Consider the following 17,621-nt stretch of genomic DNA (forward strand, 5'->3'; position numbering starts at 1 on the left):
CCGATGGCAAGTGGGCCCCCTTAAACATTAGACAATAGGTTAAAAATAAAAATTAATAAAAATGAAATGATAGCCTTATAGTTGTCGGCGGACCCCCTTTGTCTCCTGGCAACCAATATTTTTAGACCCAGTCCACCACTGCCAACCTCCTGCTAGCCTCAGACGGAAGGTTGCTAAGGTACTCCTCTGAAGAACAATAAGCTACCACAATCTGTGGAACTACTTTTTGACTGGAAATGTATCGGCATTACTCAGCCAGTTGCACTTGTGTTACCACGATCCTATAGTGAACTTAATGCGACTGAAGAAGCTGCACTTTGAGAGAGAGAGAGAGAGAGAGAGAGAGAGAGAGAGAGAGAGAGAGAGAGAGAGAGAGAGAGAGAGAGAGAGAGAGAGAGAGAGAGAGAATGGTGGGGAAAGGAAATGGAGTTTCCTTTTCTCCCCATCCATTTTCCTTCTGGCGGCTAAGTTTGCAAAAGAAAAAAAAAGTTATTTAAAACAGTCATGGAAGAAACCACTCCGAGTCATTGAACGCATGCATGTGACAGTGACATGGCCTTCTGCCCAGCATTCACACACACCCATGCCCCATGTCTTACATGGGCCCTTCACAATAGCCTGGTACAAGTGATAGATAGGGTTGCCAGGTCCCTCTTCGGCACCAGCGGGAGGGTTTTGGGACGGAGCCTGAGAAGGGCTGGGTTTGGAGAGGGGAGGGACTTCAATGCCACAAAGTCCAATTGCCAAAGTGGCCATTTTCTCCAGGGGAACTGATCTCTATTGGCTGGAGATCAGTTGTAATAGCAGATCTCCAGCTAGTGCCTGGAAGTTGGCAACCCTAGTGATAGATCTAGGTAGAAGCCAATGCCCTGGTGAGCAGGAATGGGCATGCTGTTCACCTGCGCATGAACAGACTGTATGCATGACATGCACATAGGTCCCATCCCACAGTCATAAGCACTGGAAAAAGCAGTATTCCTTATCATGGGGATGGAGCTACTCCACTTACAGATTGCAGATGCCAGGGCCACATTCCAGCTACTCAAAGTGAGCTCCTTGCAAGATCATCTGTGAATCAATCTCCAAAATCTGGTCCCAGCTCCAGTCACTTGTGATCCCATTGCAGGGTTGCCAACCTCCAGGTGGTGTCTGGAGATCTGCTATTACAACTGACCTCCAGCCGATAGAGATCAGTTCACCTGGAGAAAATGGCCTCTTTGGCAATTGGACTCTATGGCATTGAAGTCCCTCCCCTCCCCAAACCCCACCCTCCTCAGGTTGTGCCCCCAAAACCTCCCGCTGGTGGTGAAGAGGGACCTGGCAACCCTAGATCTATGCTCTCCCTTGAAAGGGTTCAAACGAGAAATACAGATTTAATCTATTTCCATTTCTGTTATGTTGGAAGAAAACAGGAAAATGTGGCTCAATTCTGTGCTGCCAAGCAGCTATTAAGGGCAAGAATGCTTTGTGGCAGACCGGAGCAGGAGGCTCCCCCCCCACCCAATGACTCCAAAAGCAGAACGCTTAAAAGCTTTGACTGGAGGGGGGGAAGACACAAAACGGAGATGTTCAGGCGGAAGTCTGCAAGCATGTTGAAGGGGAATGTAAATATTGAAAGGGCAAACAGTTACTTTTCTTAGAAAGGCAAAGGAAGTGAAAGGGAAAGAAACCTGTTCTGTCTGCTATTAAAAAGCAAAATATTGCACTTTTGCAAGAAGAAAAGGCAGATTGACTGAATTTCTTGCTTGTGTCGATATCTTTGGAGTTTGGCTGGAGAATTATAATGTTACTGTGCCTTGCTTTAACAGAGAGGGGGTTTAAAATCCAATATTTTAGAAGCTTCGAATGTTTATTACAGTGCATTTATCTGGTGTTTCAACAGCTTTAATTCTATACATCAGTTGGGATGCATTTTCCCCCAGAGGATATGATTAAGGGATTCTATAAATGGATTATTTGGAACCGGGATGAAGTTCCATCCCAACTGAAATTTTGACTGGAAACTAGGGTTGCCAACCTCCAGGTACTAGCTGGAGATCTCCTGCTATTACAACTGATCTCCAGCCTATAGAGATCAGCTCACCTGGAGAAAATGGCCGCTTTGGCAACTGGACTCTATGGCATTGAAGTCCCTCCCCTCCCCAAACCCCACCTTCCTCAGGCTCTGCCCCAAAAATCTCCAGGTATTCCCCAACCCGGAGCTGGAAACCTTACTGGAAAGCCAGGCTCTTGGTTTTGGAATGAAGATGGGGTTGGCTTCCACAAGAGGTTTTTTCTGTCTTGCCTTTTAAACCGGAGTGCCTTTTTTCTTTTCTTTTTTGAGCTTTCGCATGACATCATGCTATAGTCATGCAGTCCCCAAGTTTTCTCCATCTTCAATATGCTCTTTCCCAAACCTTCATTACAATTATACCATTCTTTTTTAGAAAGAATGCCATCCAAGTGCATTAGCACACTCTATGGAAGGAATCATAACACTCAGCCACTTTCATCTACAACAAGAAGAATCTTGGCTTTACTGCAGTCAGCTTACCCCCCCCCTTTTCCCCAGCACATGCAGTTCAGACAGACTCTTCTCTTTCTAGCATTAATAATCCCAGGGTGCTCTGCTTATTAACGAAGAACAAATAAATCCCAAACAAATACATATCTTAATTATTATTTTCATAAAATGTAAGAACGGCTTTCATATAAAGACAAAGTGTGCTAATAAGCTCAGACTAGAGTACCCTTTATTTGATACGAAACATGATTAAACATTTAATTGAGGATTTATGGGAAGCTAGAGGAAATAAACATCGGGGGGGGGGATTCAATGAAAGTGGAGAACAGCCAATAGGGAGATCAGAAAAACCTTTGAAGTAGAGAGAAGTCCATTGAACGATCAAGTTTTTTGTATCACACAGAAAATATATCTCGGGATGGGGGGTAAAAGGCTGAAGTCACAGCTCAGAGCAAGAGAGAGAGAGAGAGAGAGAGAGAGAGAGAGAGAGAGAGAGAGAGAGAGAGAGAGAACACCAATTTCCCATGCTCCTGAGTTCATTTCCCAGGCCTCTCAAATTAAAAAAAAATCTCAGGATCTATGCCTTGCCTTTCTCTGCCTGAAACCCTGGAGAGCTGCTGCCTGTCAGAGCGGTCAAGTCTGAGCTAGATGGATAGGGTTGCCAGGTCCCTCTTTGCCACCGGCCAGAGGAGGGTGGGGTTTGGGGAGGGAAGGGACTTCAGTGCCATAGAGTCCAATTGCCAAAGCGGCCATTTTCTCTAGGTGAACTGATCTCATTCATGTTTGAGACTCGGTGTAAGTCTAAGAAAATTCATTACAAATTGAAAATTGTTATTTGTCTTTATGATTTTGACACTAAGTGATCCAATCTCGCTGTGGGTTATTTAAGTCTATACTAGTTCAGCACAGGTATTTGTTATTTATAATTACCTAGAGGTTGGCAAGCCTATAGAATCTATGGACGAGTCGGTCTGACTCAATATACGGCAGTTTCACGTACTAAAATTATTTCCAAAAAACGCATTAGCATTTAATTAGCCACCCTGTTCAAATTCAGTTTTGAAAATAACTTTTGTGATGGTTTTTTAAATTGTTTTAAATTGCGGTGGTTGTTTAAATTGTTGTTACCATCATTGATATTTTTCACTGGTCATTTCATGATTTCTTATGTTTGCTAGTGTACGAAAACTGTGATGTTATTTTTTAAAGTGGCTTGAGTGCCCAAATGGCAGGAGAGGAAATAGCCAGTGGAAAGTAGGGATCTCAGCAGCCTGGAGGGAAAAAAAGTGACCTATCCTTTTAATAGAGGTTTCATGAGATGTTATTTACCTCCATTTCATGAAAAACCTCACCTGCCCTAAACCTCTCTTAAAAGGACAGGATGCCCTGACCTGCGTAGCCCAGGCTAGCCTGATCTCATAAGATCACAGAAGCAGGGTTGGCCCTGGTTAGTAGGGTTGCCAACCTCCAGGTGGCGGCTGGAGCTCCCCTGCTATTGCAACTGATCTCCAGCCGATAGAGATCAGTTCACCTGGAGAAAATGGCCTCTTTGGCAATTGGACTCTATGACATTGAAGTCCCTCCCTTCCACAAACCCCACCCTCCTCAGGCTGTGCCCTAAAAACCTCCCGCCGGTGGCAAAGAGGGACCTGGCAACCCTCCTGGTTAGTATTTGGATGGGAGACCACCAAGGAAGTCCAGGGACACAGCAGCAGGCAATGGCAAAATGACCTCGAAACATCTTTTGCCTTGAAAACCTATGAAGGATCACTGTAAGTCACCTGTGACTTGGTGGCACTTTCCACCTCCACCAAAGGGACAGGACGCATGTTCTCCAGGGTGTTGGCATCCCTAGTTCAGTGAAAAGTGGCATTCTATTGACGATTGTTGCTTTCCCCCCTGTATTATTTCCCACCAGCCAACTGATAGTCAACCCATCAGCCATTTAGAACCTTGTCATGGTTTGGTCTGTAACTTAGTGGGAAACGCACATGGGAGCTTCCAGGTTGTGCCCCCAGCATCTCCAAGTAAACGATCTCACGCAGCAGATGTTTGGACAGACCCTTCTCAGACTGGGTCCCTGGAGAACCGCTGCCAGTCAAAGGAGACAATACCGAACATGACAGATCAATGATCTGATCTCGTATACAGTAGGTTCACACAGTCATAAGGTGGTTTGGGGTGGGAACCGCAGAACTGCTGGTAGAGAAAGGAATTAAACTCTGCAACATTTTTTTTTTTTTGAGAACAGAGTAGTCTCCCTCTAGTGGTCGAAAAACCCCAGAATAATTTCATAAACTGCATCATGATCCATGCAAGCACCTTGCATACTTCTGTCCTCTGGGGTCTTTTCCACTCTAGAATTGTGTGTGCATGGTTCCTCCATAATTGACTGGAAGCACGGCACAGGTTTTGGTGCTCTGTATGTGTATTGCTGGCCATTGACTGCATTATTAAAGATTTGGATTTGGACTGGAAGCACAATTATAACTTTGGGGGTGGAGAGATCTTGCAATGCCCATCCCTTCTGGAAATACTGAATGGAGGGGTGTGCTACTGGCCCCTGCCTCTGAATCACTTCAGGATTCCACCTCCTTATTCTGCTCCATGCTTAGCTTTCTAGGAAGAATCAACAAATTCACGGAAGACAAGTCTATCCACAAGATAACGCCATGAAACCTCCAAGAACAGAGGCAGCTAGGATTTCCAGGTCCTTCTTCCCCACCAGCGGGAGGTTTTTGGGGTGGAGCCTGAGGAGGGCTGGGTTTGGGGAGGGGAGGGACTTCAATGCCATAGAGTCCAATTGCCAAAGGGGCCATTTTCTCCAGGTGATCTGATCTCACCTGGAGGTTGGCAACCCTAGAGGCAGCATATCTCCCATAAATGCTTGGGACAAACAACTGGGGAGAGCTAGTGATTTCGTGTATCTGGGGCACCTGGGTGCCCAGAGGCAAAATGCTGAAACTTGGTCCGATTCCTGCAAAGTAGCACTTCAAGGTTCTTTCCTTAGGTCCTCAATGAAGCTCAACAGCTGTGCATGTCTGACTAAGTATATGAGCAACGTGATTGTGATTGGTGATATTATGGCCATTTCAGGACCCTGCAGCATCCTGAGCTGCACAAATAAAAAAGGCAGGCAGGGCTTATGCTGAAGAACTTGTTTGGGATGTAAGCAGACAGGGAGACGGAGCAATTTGGTTGCAAAGCAACATTCTTTATTCCCTTATAAGAGGAAGGTCTGAGAGATGGAAAATATCCTCTCTCCCTTTCTCCCCAACAAAAAAATGTGCCAATATTCTTTGGCCATTAACGCATGGGCAAGATGTCACCGGTTAATCTCTCTCTCATCTCACACTATTTTAATCCAGGATCATAAAAGTGTGTGTTTGTGTTAGGTTTCTTAGACCAGGAAAAAACGTTTTGTGCCAGTTTTTGTTTTTCTGTATTTGAAATGCACTTTCTCAGCCAAGTTAAAGATCTTTAAGGCAAAAGAATGTGGCTAAAAATCACTTCAGCATGTCCATTTCTGTTTACATTGAAGATGCAGGAAAAGGATCCAGCACACAGTTAAGCTCCCTTTGGGTCCATTGATTTGCACAAGACTTATGTTTAATGATGCGGTTAATAATACTCCGTGGCCTGGCTGTGAGCTTCCTCCAGACATTTAGCACTTACGTGACTGTTTTTGAATTCTTTGACATGTCACGTACATTATTCCAGGAACAGATGAATATTTCCACCCTGCAAATAAATGCCTGAAGCCAAGAATTTGCCTGAAGCTCTGAGTGAGTTCATGGCACAGCAATATTTGAACAGGGCACATCTGTAGCCCACAGAACATACTCTTAGAATCTGTCTAACTCCTGAAAGACAACATTCTCCAGAGTGGAGCCACAGATGTTCAACAGGAGCATTTCAGCAGAGTCACCATTCATGGGTCAAGGGCCATGCGGCTCAGGGCCAGGACAGAGGGCTCATGTGCCAGGACAGAGGACGGCAGTAAATGGGCGCAAAATGCCTTGCCTCCTCAGCCTCTGCCCCCAAAATCTCCAGCTATTTCCCTAGCCAGAGCTGGCAACCCTATGTACTAGTCATCAGAACTGTGAGCTGATAGGCAGCTCTCCTTATAGGGTTGCAAAGTCCCTCTTTGCCACTGGGCCTGGGGGGGGGGGTTGGGGAGGGGGGACTTCAATGCCATAGAGTCCAATTGCTTAAGCAGCCATTTTCTCCAGCTGAACTGATCTCTATCAGCCTGATATCAGTTTTTCCCCATCATCATTCCTTTATTGGCATAAAAGCACAATACAGAAGGGTACAAAAGGAACGGAAATATTAAAAAGTGCCCTTTGTAGAATAGTTAAAAGACAGTTACATCGAATAGCGCAGTTTGTTGATACTACCATCTAGTTAACTGTTTGGCGGGCTTTTAAGACAAACTTTAAAAACTGTGCCACCGTCTCCAATATTTAGGGCGAACGATTGTTCAATAAATAGGAAACGTTAAAAGAATCTGAGACATTCAATCTGTTTACCAACAGGGAGCTTAGTAGTTCATTGCGAGGTTCTGTGTAGAAACTGCAATAAAATAAAACGTGAGCAACTGTTTCTATACAATTATTGTCACAAGGGCAGAGCCTGTCATGCAGAGGGATTTTCCGAAATCTGCCTTCGAGTAGCGCAGATGGCAAAACATTAAATCTGGCCAGAGAAATGGCTCCACGTTGAGAAGGATCACGCAGGTGAGATAAGTATGGGGAGGGCTGATAAAGGTCAAAAGATACCCCTAAAGTTGATGGGGAGCATGTTTTATTAGCAGCGCTATTTAAGGGAGATCAGTTGTAATAGCGGGAGATCTCTAGCTAGTACCTGGAGGTTGAGCAAAGAAATAGTAACCGGCTCTTGCACTGTATGCAAAATAGTGATGTTATTATTTACATGTGCAAAAACATACAAGGTTACAAAGTTACAACAAACACTACACTTGGGTACATATAGTAGCAAAAAGCTACCCAAAGGAAGTCAATCTCGGTTGACAAATACTTTTCAAGGTACCGTAAGTACAGAGACTTATTGTTTTATAATGTTTTTTTCTTTTTTGCAGGTTACTATTTCTTTGCTCAGCTTGACTTGTTGGTTTCGGTGCTTCTTCTTGTTAAGTACCTGGAGGTTGGCAACCCTATCCCCTTACCCAGATCAGAGGTAAAAGTGGGAAAATAATGTGGGTGTGTGTGCGGAAAAGGGCTTTCCTGTTCCGTTTGTGACTAGCCTGTCTCTAGGAGATCCCTCCTCGGGAATCCCAGGATGCTCTGGCACAAATGAGGAGTAGGGCTATGGGAGATCTTGCACTGGATTGGAAGCCACAGATCCATTCCACCACCAGCAGCACTTTTCTCTGACAGTCAGAGCCTTTCTGATCCACCTAGCCTTTCTATGCGGCATCAGGCTCTATACTAAGGTGAAAGGGTTTAGGCTGGCTGGTTTTTAAAAAGAGATGTTTTTAAAAACCATGACCTGTCAATGCTTATTAGCCTACACATTTATTGTGCTTTTCTTTCAGGCACACACGCTTAACAGGTGAACTGTGGAGATGTTTAGCACTCCTGGCTCAGAGCAAAATGTCCTTCCAGCTGTTTGTCACAGTGGGGGGGGGGGTTTCCAGAGAAAGATCGTGCCAAGCTGTTACTACAAACAAATACTTGGCTGAGTAAACAGGACTTGAGTCCTGGTATCCCAGTTTGTTCAAACAGCAGCTTTTTCCTAGTTTGCTGGGCAGTAGCCATAAGATAAGAGGCCACAGATGCCAAATTCCAGTAAGGATGAAAGCATTGTGGGGGATCCATTGTTCCCCTGCCACTGGGCACCTGCAATATATGGACTTCCTCCCTATCACCAGTCTCAAAGATGCACATTTTGCTAATGCCCCGTGGCGCAGAGTGGTGAGCTGCAGTACTGCAGTCCAAAGCTCCGCTCACAACCTGAGTTCGATCCCGACGGAAGTCGGTTTCAGGTAGTTGGCTCAAGGTTGACTCAGCCTTCCATCCATCCGAGGTCGGTAAAACGAGTAACCAGCTTGCTGGGGGTAAAGTGAAGACGACTAGGGAAAACCACCCCGCAAACAAAGTCTGCCTTGGAAACGTCGGCAGACGTGATGTCACCCCATGGGTCAGGAATGACCCAGTGCTTGCACAGGGGACCTTTAATAAGTACATTTTGTGCACAGATATATGCTTCCACATGCACATTATGCTATAGTTCAGAATGTCTGTGGGTTTTTTTTTCACAGAACGCTTTTACATGCAGAGCAGCGAGTCCATTTCCCTACCTCAGGTCCCGAGTCAACTCTGTCTGCAACTCCGCCAGGCAGAGCTACCCTTCACTCCGTCTGCTCTTTTTCCTGAGCCAGACCTGTGCTGCCCGTCGCCTTTTCTGTCTCAGGCAGAATTCCCTCTTCTGCGCTTCCCTCCATCATTCCATCCCCCTCCTGAAAGCTGGCAACTAGGGTGGCCAGGTCCCTCTTCGCCACCGGCGGGAGGTTTTTGGGGCGGAGGCTGAGGAGGGAGGGGTTAGGGGAGGGGAGGGACTTCAATTGCTTGGAGTCCAATTGCCAAAGTGGCCATTTTCTCCAGACAAACTGATCTCTATCAGCTGGAGAGCAGTTGTAACAGCAGGAGAAGTCCAGCTACTACCTGGAGGTTTATAAATCAAACACAGAAACGGTTAAGTCCAACCTACACGTGGAGAACAAAATAAGCAGCACGCAGGCTCACCTATAAATGCAACTTGTATTAATTATTTCTATAACTACTAAACATAAACAGATATCCATACTATCGATACTAATCCTACATCTAAAGAATCTATCTGTGACTAATAAACAGATATTCCATTCCATTCATGCACAACAATTGCTTATTTTGTTCACTACCTGGAGGTTGGCAACACTACTGGCAGCCTCCTGGAGGTTGGCAACCCTCTCCAACCCTGACGGCACCACAGTTGTTGACCAGTGTTGCATTTAACTGTACCAGACAGGACCTCAAGGGCAGACTTGGCTTGTATCTTTTATGGCCTTTGCTCTCTCTTCTTCCCGTACAAGTGACATTTGGACTTCCCAGCATGGCGAGCGGACTGGCCATCTTACCCAACCTTTGTATAGATTTCACTTTCCTGCGCAAGAGCAAAAGAAGGGAAAGGTGCTCATTACCAAGGGCAGGGAATTTCCCAAATTTTTCTGGCTCCAGAAGAGATTGGGAGGAGGGATGCAGAGAGCAGGAAGGCTTCTATATAAGCCAGGGGCCACACAGAACAGAGGGAGAGCCACTGCTACACTGCAGATGCTGACAAGGTAGGATTTCTTACCTTTTTATGCATAGGACACGGGGAAAGGAGGTGGCTTTGGGGAAAGGTATCAGACTGTATCTGTATCAGACTGTATCTGTATTCTACAGTTTATAGGATCTTTAAAAGAAATAAGGCAGAGGAAATCTAATGTTTGAATACACTGGATGATAATATTGTTTCTTTAGAATTGTCTGCATTAATGGAGAGGGAGAATCCATTCAACTGTAAATATCTTTAAATATTATGTATCTCAAGGGTAAAATATTAAGCAGTGGTGTAGTGGTTAAGAGCGGTGGTTTGGAGTGGTGGACTCTCATCTGGAGAACCGGGTTTGATTCCCCACTCCTCCACATGAGCGGCAGAGGATAATCAGGTAAACCGGGTTGGTTTCCCCACTCCTCCACAGGAACCCAGCTGGGTGACCTTGGGCTAGGCACAGCTCTCTTAGAGCTCTCTCAGCCCCACCCACCTCACAGGGTGTGTGTTGTGGGGAGGCGAAGGGAAGTTGATTGTAAGCAGCTTTGATTCTTCCTTAAGTGGTAGAGAAAGTCGGAATATAAAACTCTTCTTTTTCTTCACATGCTTAAGTTCTTCCCTCTGAAAATAATGGCCTTTTATGCAGGGACATTTCCCCGGGGTCACCCCACTGACTGCTTTAGGGTTTCCATGCATGCGTTTTGCTGTCCCAGGGCTATTGGGCTAGAGTCAAAAGTGCATTGATACTAAGTTAACAAAGTGATACCATTGAAATAACACATTAGGATTAAATAACATTTTTATTGGAGTAACATGGCCACAACTAAAATTGTTGGCAACAGTGATAACAACGCATAGGCGAAGCATGGGAGGGTAGATGTGGATGTCAACCGGCCCCATGTGAACTGATGTGAGCGCATTCTCCCAGCGAGCCTGCTGGGAGCAGCAGAGGATGATGGTGTAGGGAATTCACCTGGGCTTGTGCCACTTGGTGTTCCCCCGTCACTTGGGTAGAGGCCAATCCTGCCGACCCGAGACGGCAACTCAAAACCTGTGGCCTCGCCAAAACCCCTTATTGGGGTCCCCCAGGTGGGGGAAAGGGGCACGCAGGCCACTTCTCCCTGGCAAAACCGATCCAGCCCCCATGCGTAATCCGCCATAGTTGTGACAAATATTCAACTGGAAAAACTGGAACATAGGGAGGGATGGTCGGGACAAAGTCGGAGACAGAATGAGCTGGGGGCCGGGAAACCTCCTATGCAGCGGTTTTTTTATGCAGAGCAGGAGGATCAGAGTGAGAACTCCTCTCCTGTTCTGTAGGTGACCCCGCCCTAAACCTGATAGGCTCATTTGAACCTTCAGGAGCTTCCTGATTGGCTGGGGGAGAGATTGCTCCCCAGGACCAATCAAATGAGGGGAAGCAGGAGCCCGGGGCTGAAGAAACCACCAGGTTGCCTCAGCCCAGGACACCAAACCTGGCTCCAGGTAAGTCCTGGAACCGATTGCTTGCGACTATCAGAGGCCGCCTCGCTCTCCCCCGCTCCCCCGTTTTTCCTACATTTTCCAGATGCTGCTTTAGTCAAAATCTTGAAAATGAAGACACAACCGAGGTGGGAGAGTGAGGCGCCCTCTGATAGTCGCAAAACGCATGCAGAATCAAAAGGAAGCCCTGGAACAGTGGGTGGGGTGACCACAGGGAAACGTCCCTGCATAAAAGGCCAATGGGAATTTAAAGAGACCAAATTTTTGCTAGATTGAGACCTATGTCTTTATTTTATTTTTAATGGACAAATTTAACTTGTCTTCATGCATTCCAAGTGTAAACATTTCTGCTGGGATCTGTGCCCCTCTGAGTTCAATGACACCTACTCCCATGTAACAGTACATAAAACCTTAATAACCAATGTTGCATAGTGCTTCGTGTTGGACCTCACAATGCCATGGGGTACGCTGGGTGACCTGGAGTCAGTCGCCCTTTCTCAGCCTGAACTACCTCACAAAGTTGTTGTGAGGACAAAGCTGGGGGAAGAACCATGTATGGTCTTGTTGAGAAGGGGCGGGATAAAAAGACAGATTAAAATATATCGATAAAAATATAAAGGCTTTGGGTTGGATCAGAGGTGAGAAAGTCCTCTGCTGATGGATTCAACCTTTTATCTATCTATCTATCTAGAACATTTATATTCTGCCTCTTCAGAGCCCTGCTGGAGGCAGCTCACCACATAAAAACAATAAATAAAATAACACAAATAGCAAAGGAAGTATCAGTAATAAAAGAGCATAAACTATCACGTAACTGCCTGAAATGGTAGAAACAACTTGAAAAATAGCTTTAAAAGAGAAAACCACTCAGTTAAAAGCCTGAGTAAAAAGAAATGCTTTGGCCAGGCACCTAAAGGAAAGTAAGGTAGATGGCAGACAAGACTCACATTCCAAACATAACTTTTTTGGGGGAAATTATGTAAACGACGCATGAGTTTTTTTAATGGGGCCAACAGCAGCTCCCCGGTGCTGTTTCAGAGCAGGATAACAACTTAAGCCTCCTCTCCTCATATGTTGTGGTCCCAATCCAAATCAAGCCCCTACATGCCTGGCACACTGCTAGGGTTGCCAACTTCCAGGTGGTGGAAGAGATCCAAACAGCACTCACAAAATATATAAAGAAATTAATTTATAAAGTGCATAAAGGTGCAAAAAGTGAACATATATATATATATATATATATATATACACACACACACACACACACACACACACAATGCAATACTATAAGATACACATACAAAATTCTCCATATCAGTCCAGCATAATATAATGAAGCTTATAAATGTCCTGTAAGTCAGGTAAGTCAATATATATTGTCCGTGATGGACTTTTTTGTGCTTATTTGGCAGCTGGAGAGCAGATGTCTGAGGCAAGAGCCACGATGAGAGAATATCAATCAGGAAGTGTCGTCTAGATCTGGAACACGTTTCACGTTGGCTTCATCAGCAATTTGTATCTGCATATTGTAGGATAAATATACAATGCTAATACAACAATTGTACATAAATAAATATATTAAATTTAAAATATCATGCTTCATTAATGTATCAAAAAGAATTTTTGAGATTTTTTAAGAGAGAAAGAGAGTCAGCCATCATAATAAATTAAAAATAATCTTACCCAAAGAGTTCATGGAATAAACATAATTTCAAGCTGGACCAGAAGGATTTCTGCTTAGGTCTCCAAGTCATGTAATGAAACTAACAAAGTGAAGGTTGAAATAGACAAAACTGCGAATTAACAAGCTGCAGCTGGCAGGTAAGTGACAAGTACAGAAGCAATTCCTTAAAGAAAAAAAATCCTATAAAAAACAAGAATAATCCAGTTCATTATTTAGACCATTAGGGGATAGGGAACCCATGAGAAAAATGAGTTTGGTTTCCATCTGGTGTAGTATTTTCTGAGCATTTTGAGAATCATAGGGACAACCCTGATACTGCCACAGGACACAGAAAACCATATCGTTGTCCCCATGTCCCTTTTCAATGAAATGCGGGGTTAATTCGCAGTTTTGTCTATTTCAACCTTCACTTTGTTAGTTTCATTACATGACTTGGAGACCTAAGCAGAAATCCTTCTGGTCCAGCTTGAAATTATGTTTATTCCATGAACTCTTTGGGTAAGATTATTTTTAATTTATTATGATGGCTGACTCTCTTTCTCTCTTAAAAAATCTCAAAAATTCTTTTTGATACATTAATGAAGCATGATATTTTAAATTTATTATATTTATTTATGTAGAATTGTTGTATTAGCATTGTATATTTATCCTACAATACGCAGATACATATTGCTGATGAAGCCAACGCGAAATGTGTTCCAGATCTAGACGACACTTCCTGATTGATATTCTCTCATCGTGGCTCTTGCCTCAGACATCTGCTCTCCAGCTGCCAAATAAGCACAAAAAAGTCCATCATGGACAATATATATTGACTTACCTGACTTACAGGACATTTATAAGCTTCATTATATTATGCTGGACTGATATGGAGAATTTTGTATGTGTATCTTATAGTGCATTTTGTATATATGTGTGTGTGTGCGTGTGTGTTCACTTTTTGCACCTTTATGCACTTTATAAATTAATTTATTTATTTATATATTTTGTGAGTGCTGTTTGGATCTCTTCCATTATCCGCACAGCACTGAGCCTTCATTTTCTCCAACTTCCAGGTGGTGGCTGGAGATCTCCTGCTATTGCAACTGATCTCCAGCCGATAGAGATCAGTTCACCTGGAGAAAAGGGCAGCTTTGGCAACTGGACTCTATGGTATTGAAGTCCCTCCCCTCCCTAAACCCCACCCTCCTCAGGGTCCGCCTCAAAAACCTCCCACCTGTGGCAGAGAGGGACCTGGCGACCCTACACACTGCTGACCAAAGTCCTTGTGGCTGTGTTACACCCTTCTAACAGCTCAATCCTTTGCAGAGTTAGTTACTCCAGTCTAAACCCATTGAAATGAATGGGGTTAGACTGGAGTAACTCTCTTTAGGATTGCACTGTTAGTCTATGAAAGTCAATGGGTTTAGAAAGGGGTAACTCTACTTACAGAGCTACACCAGCCAGCTGTTGCCCTGGGGGGAGGGGGAAGAGACATCTACAAAGGCAAGCAGCTTTGATTCCTCTCTTTCCTCTACTAGTTTCTTCTGCTGCCAACACTGGTTTAAGTGACAGACATTCCAGGAAAAAATGAGGCACCTCGTTGCATTAATCTTTGTCGCTGTGATTTTGACACAAGGTGAGTCCATTCTCTCAGGTTTAAAGTATTTGCAAAGTGAATTTGGTAGATTTGGAGAACAAAGATGCTACCCCAATTCTTAGTTTTTTTCATTAACTTCCTCAATCCATATTTCTGCCCATAAATTACTTGCAGAATTACTTTAGCCTGAAATACAGCCAGGGCTGAGGGGATATAACGTCTTCCCTCCTTATAGCAATATCTTGAGATAGCATTAGCAGTTATTCTGGCCTTCTCTAGTGCTAATGTCCGATGGTATTTCCAGCTGAAATTGTACTAAAAAAGAGCCCTGGATATTTAAATTGTTGTATATGGTCCAAAGTCTTACCATTCGCTATCCAATTAACTTTATTGAGGCCTGCACAATAAGTAAAAATCATTGCATTTGATTTATCACAGTTAATTATTATTCCTCATCTTTACAAAATTTGGAGAAATACCTTAGAGCTTGGCGTAAGCCAATTTCAGTTTGAGAAAGCAAAACCGCATCAACTGCATATAACAGAAATGCAAACCTCCTTATTAGCTAGTATGGGGGAATGGTGACTCTTATCTCCGAAGGAGCACAAAAGATTATTGATGCAAAGGTTGAATAATGTTGGAGCTAGCAATGAGCCTTGCTGTACTCCTCTATCTTGATTAATCCTCTTTGATAGATTACTATGAAGCTCACACCTAGCTCTCATGTAAATACCATTATGGGTTTTTTTTTCATTATCCATAAGAGCCTGCGGTAATAAAGGTTTCTCCAACTTATCCCACAATCTCTCTCATAAGATAGAATCAAAAGCACTATATAAATCCATGATCGCTGCATATAAATGTGCTCCTTTCATAGAAATATATTTTTCTGCCAGAAAGCGTAGCACTAACCCATGATCTGTAACTCCTAAACCTCTTTGAAACCCTGCCTTTTCCTGGATAACAATTTGTTCATTCACCACTCATTCTGTCGCCTAACGTTCAGATAGGCAGAATAAAATTTGGAGACTACTGATAGTAATCAAATTGGTCTATAATTTGCTGGTTCATATCTTGAGCTCTTTTTATAAATTGGAACAAGAATAGACCCCTTCCATTTCACTGGGAATTAACCAGCTCCATTAATTTTTGTAAATAATGGGGTTAAAAGTATAGCCTACCACTAGGGGTGCCTGGTCCCTCTTTGTCACCGGTGGGAGATTTTGGGAGCGGAGCCTGAGGAGGGTGGAGTTTGTAGAGGGGAGGGACTTCAATGCCATAGAGTCAAATTGCCAAAGCGGCCATTTTCTCCAGGTGAACTGATCCCTATCGGCTGGAGATCAGTTGTAATAGCAGGAGATCTCCAACTAGTACCTGGAGGCTGGCAACCCTACCTACTACTCAGGATCCACTTTCAACAATTCTATTGGTATCATACTAGGGCTGGGAGCTTTCACCAGTTTTCCTATTTTAATTAAGGCACATATGTCTCATGTCCTTTCTAGTTGTAGACTGTCAGATTTCCAATTCTCCTTCAGATTCTGACCCCGATTCTATATTGCCTCTCCTTCCATATAAATTACCTTAGAATTTTTCCCAAATCAGAGGGGGAAATGCCAGTGGGATTGAACCAAATCGTGCCTTGAGCGAGCCCAAGGCAACAGAAAATTTCCTGGAGCGCTCTCAGCTTAAGCTCTCCTCGTCTCCATCATACACGGAGACACTCTTCCACTTTCTGAAAGTTTTACACTACAAACATTGTAGTTTTACATTCCCCAATCCTTGATAAGGAGCCCCGTGGCGTAGAGTGTTAAGCTGCAGTACTGCAGTCAAAAGCTCTGCTCATGACCTGAGTTCGATCCCGACGGAAGTCAGTTTCAGGTAGCCGGCTCAAGGTTGACTCAGCCTTCCATCCTTCTGACGTCGGTAAAATGAGGACCCGGCTTGCTGGGGGTAAAGGGAAGATGACTGGGGAAGGCACTGGCAAACCATCCCGCAAACAAAGTCTGCCTTGGAAACGTCGGGATGTGACGTCACCCCATGGGTCAAGAATGACCCAGTGCTTGCACAGGGGACCTTTACCTTTTTAAAAAATCCTTGGTAGACGTTTCTCTGACAACAACTATGCTATTAACACTGGATTGGTTCCTTTTCAGTTCTCTGGGTCTTCATTTAGCCTCTTTTTTCTCTCAGCTGTGGAGTCTCTGAGGTGCTACCATTGCCTCAATGGAGGGAACTGCTGGGAAACCAGAACTTGTGCTAGTGGTGTAGAAGAGTGCATTTCCTACCTCTTCATTGGTGAGTAGAAAAGAGGAATGCCTTGACCTGGTTGGTCCAAGCTAGCCTGATCAGATCTTGCAGGCTAAGCACGATCAGCTCTGGTTGGTATTTGGATGGGAGACCACCAAGGAAATCCAGAGGTAAGCAATGGCAAACCACCTCTGAACGCCTTTTGCCTTGAAAAAACTCGTAAGTCAGCTGTGACTTGATAGCACTGTCCACCACATAAAAGAGGGGTAATTAAGATTAGGACCACCACATCTAGTTGATTAATTAGTTCAACAAGTTGGAGACGTGCAAGACTCAGAAGGGAAAGAAACCCTATCTCCTCCACTAGCGTCCACCTCCTCTCTTTTCCCAGCATTTCCTCCACTCCTCATTTTACCATCTCCCCTCCAGCTTTTCTCTACTTTGTCCCCCTCCCAACCCACCATCTCATTTTATTCTCCCAGCTGCGGTGGCTGCTGCTTTCACTCAACCTTAGGTCCTGCTGGGATTGGCTAGTCCCACGCTATAGTGCCTTGGTTGCTAGGCAAGCCCACTGAGCTGACTGTGATCTTGCTCTATGGCATCATACTCTGCTGAGGTCCCTCCCCTTCCCAAACCCTTCCCTCTCCAGGCTCTACCCCTAAATCTCCAGGAATTTCCCAACTAGGGTTGCCAACCTCCAGGTACTAGCTGGAGATCTCCTGCTATTACAACTGATCTCCAGATGATAGAAAACAGTTCACCTGGAGGAAATGGCCACTTGGGCAATTGGACTCTATGACACTGAA

This window comes from Euleptes europaea, chromosome 17, assembly GCF_029931775.1.
Source record: "Euleptes europaea isolate rEulEur1 chromosome 17, rEulEur1.hap1, whole genome shotgun sequence".
Classification (NCBI taxonomy): Eukaryota; Metazoa; Chordata; class Lepidosauria; order Squamata; family Sphaerodactylidae; genus Euleptes; species Euleptes europaea.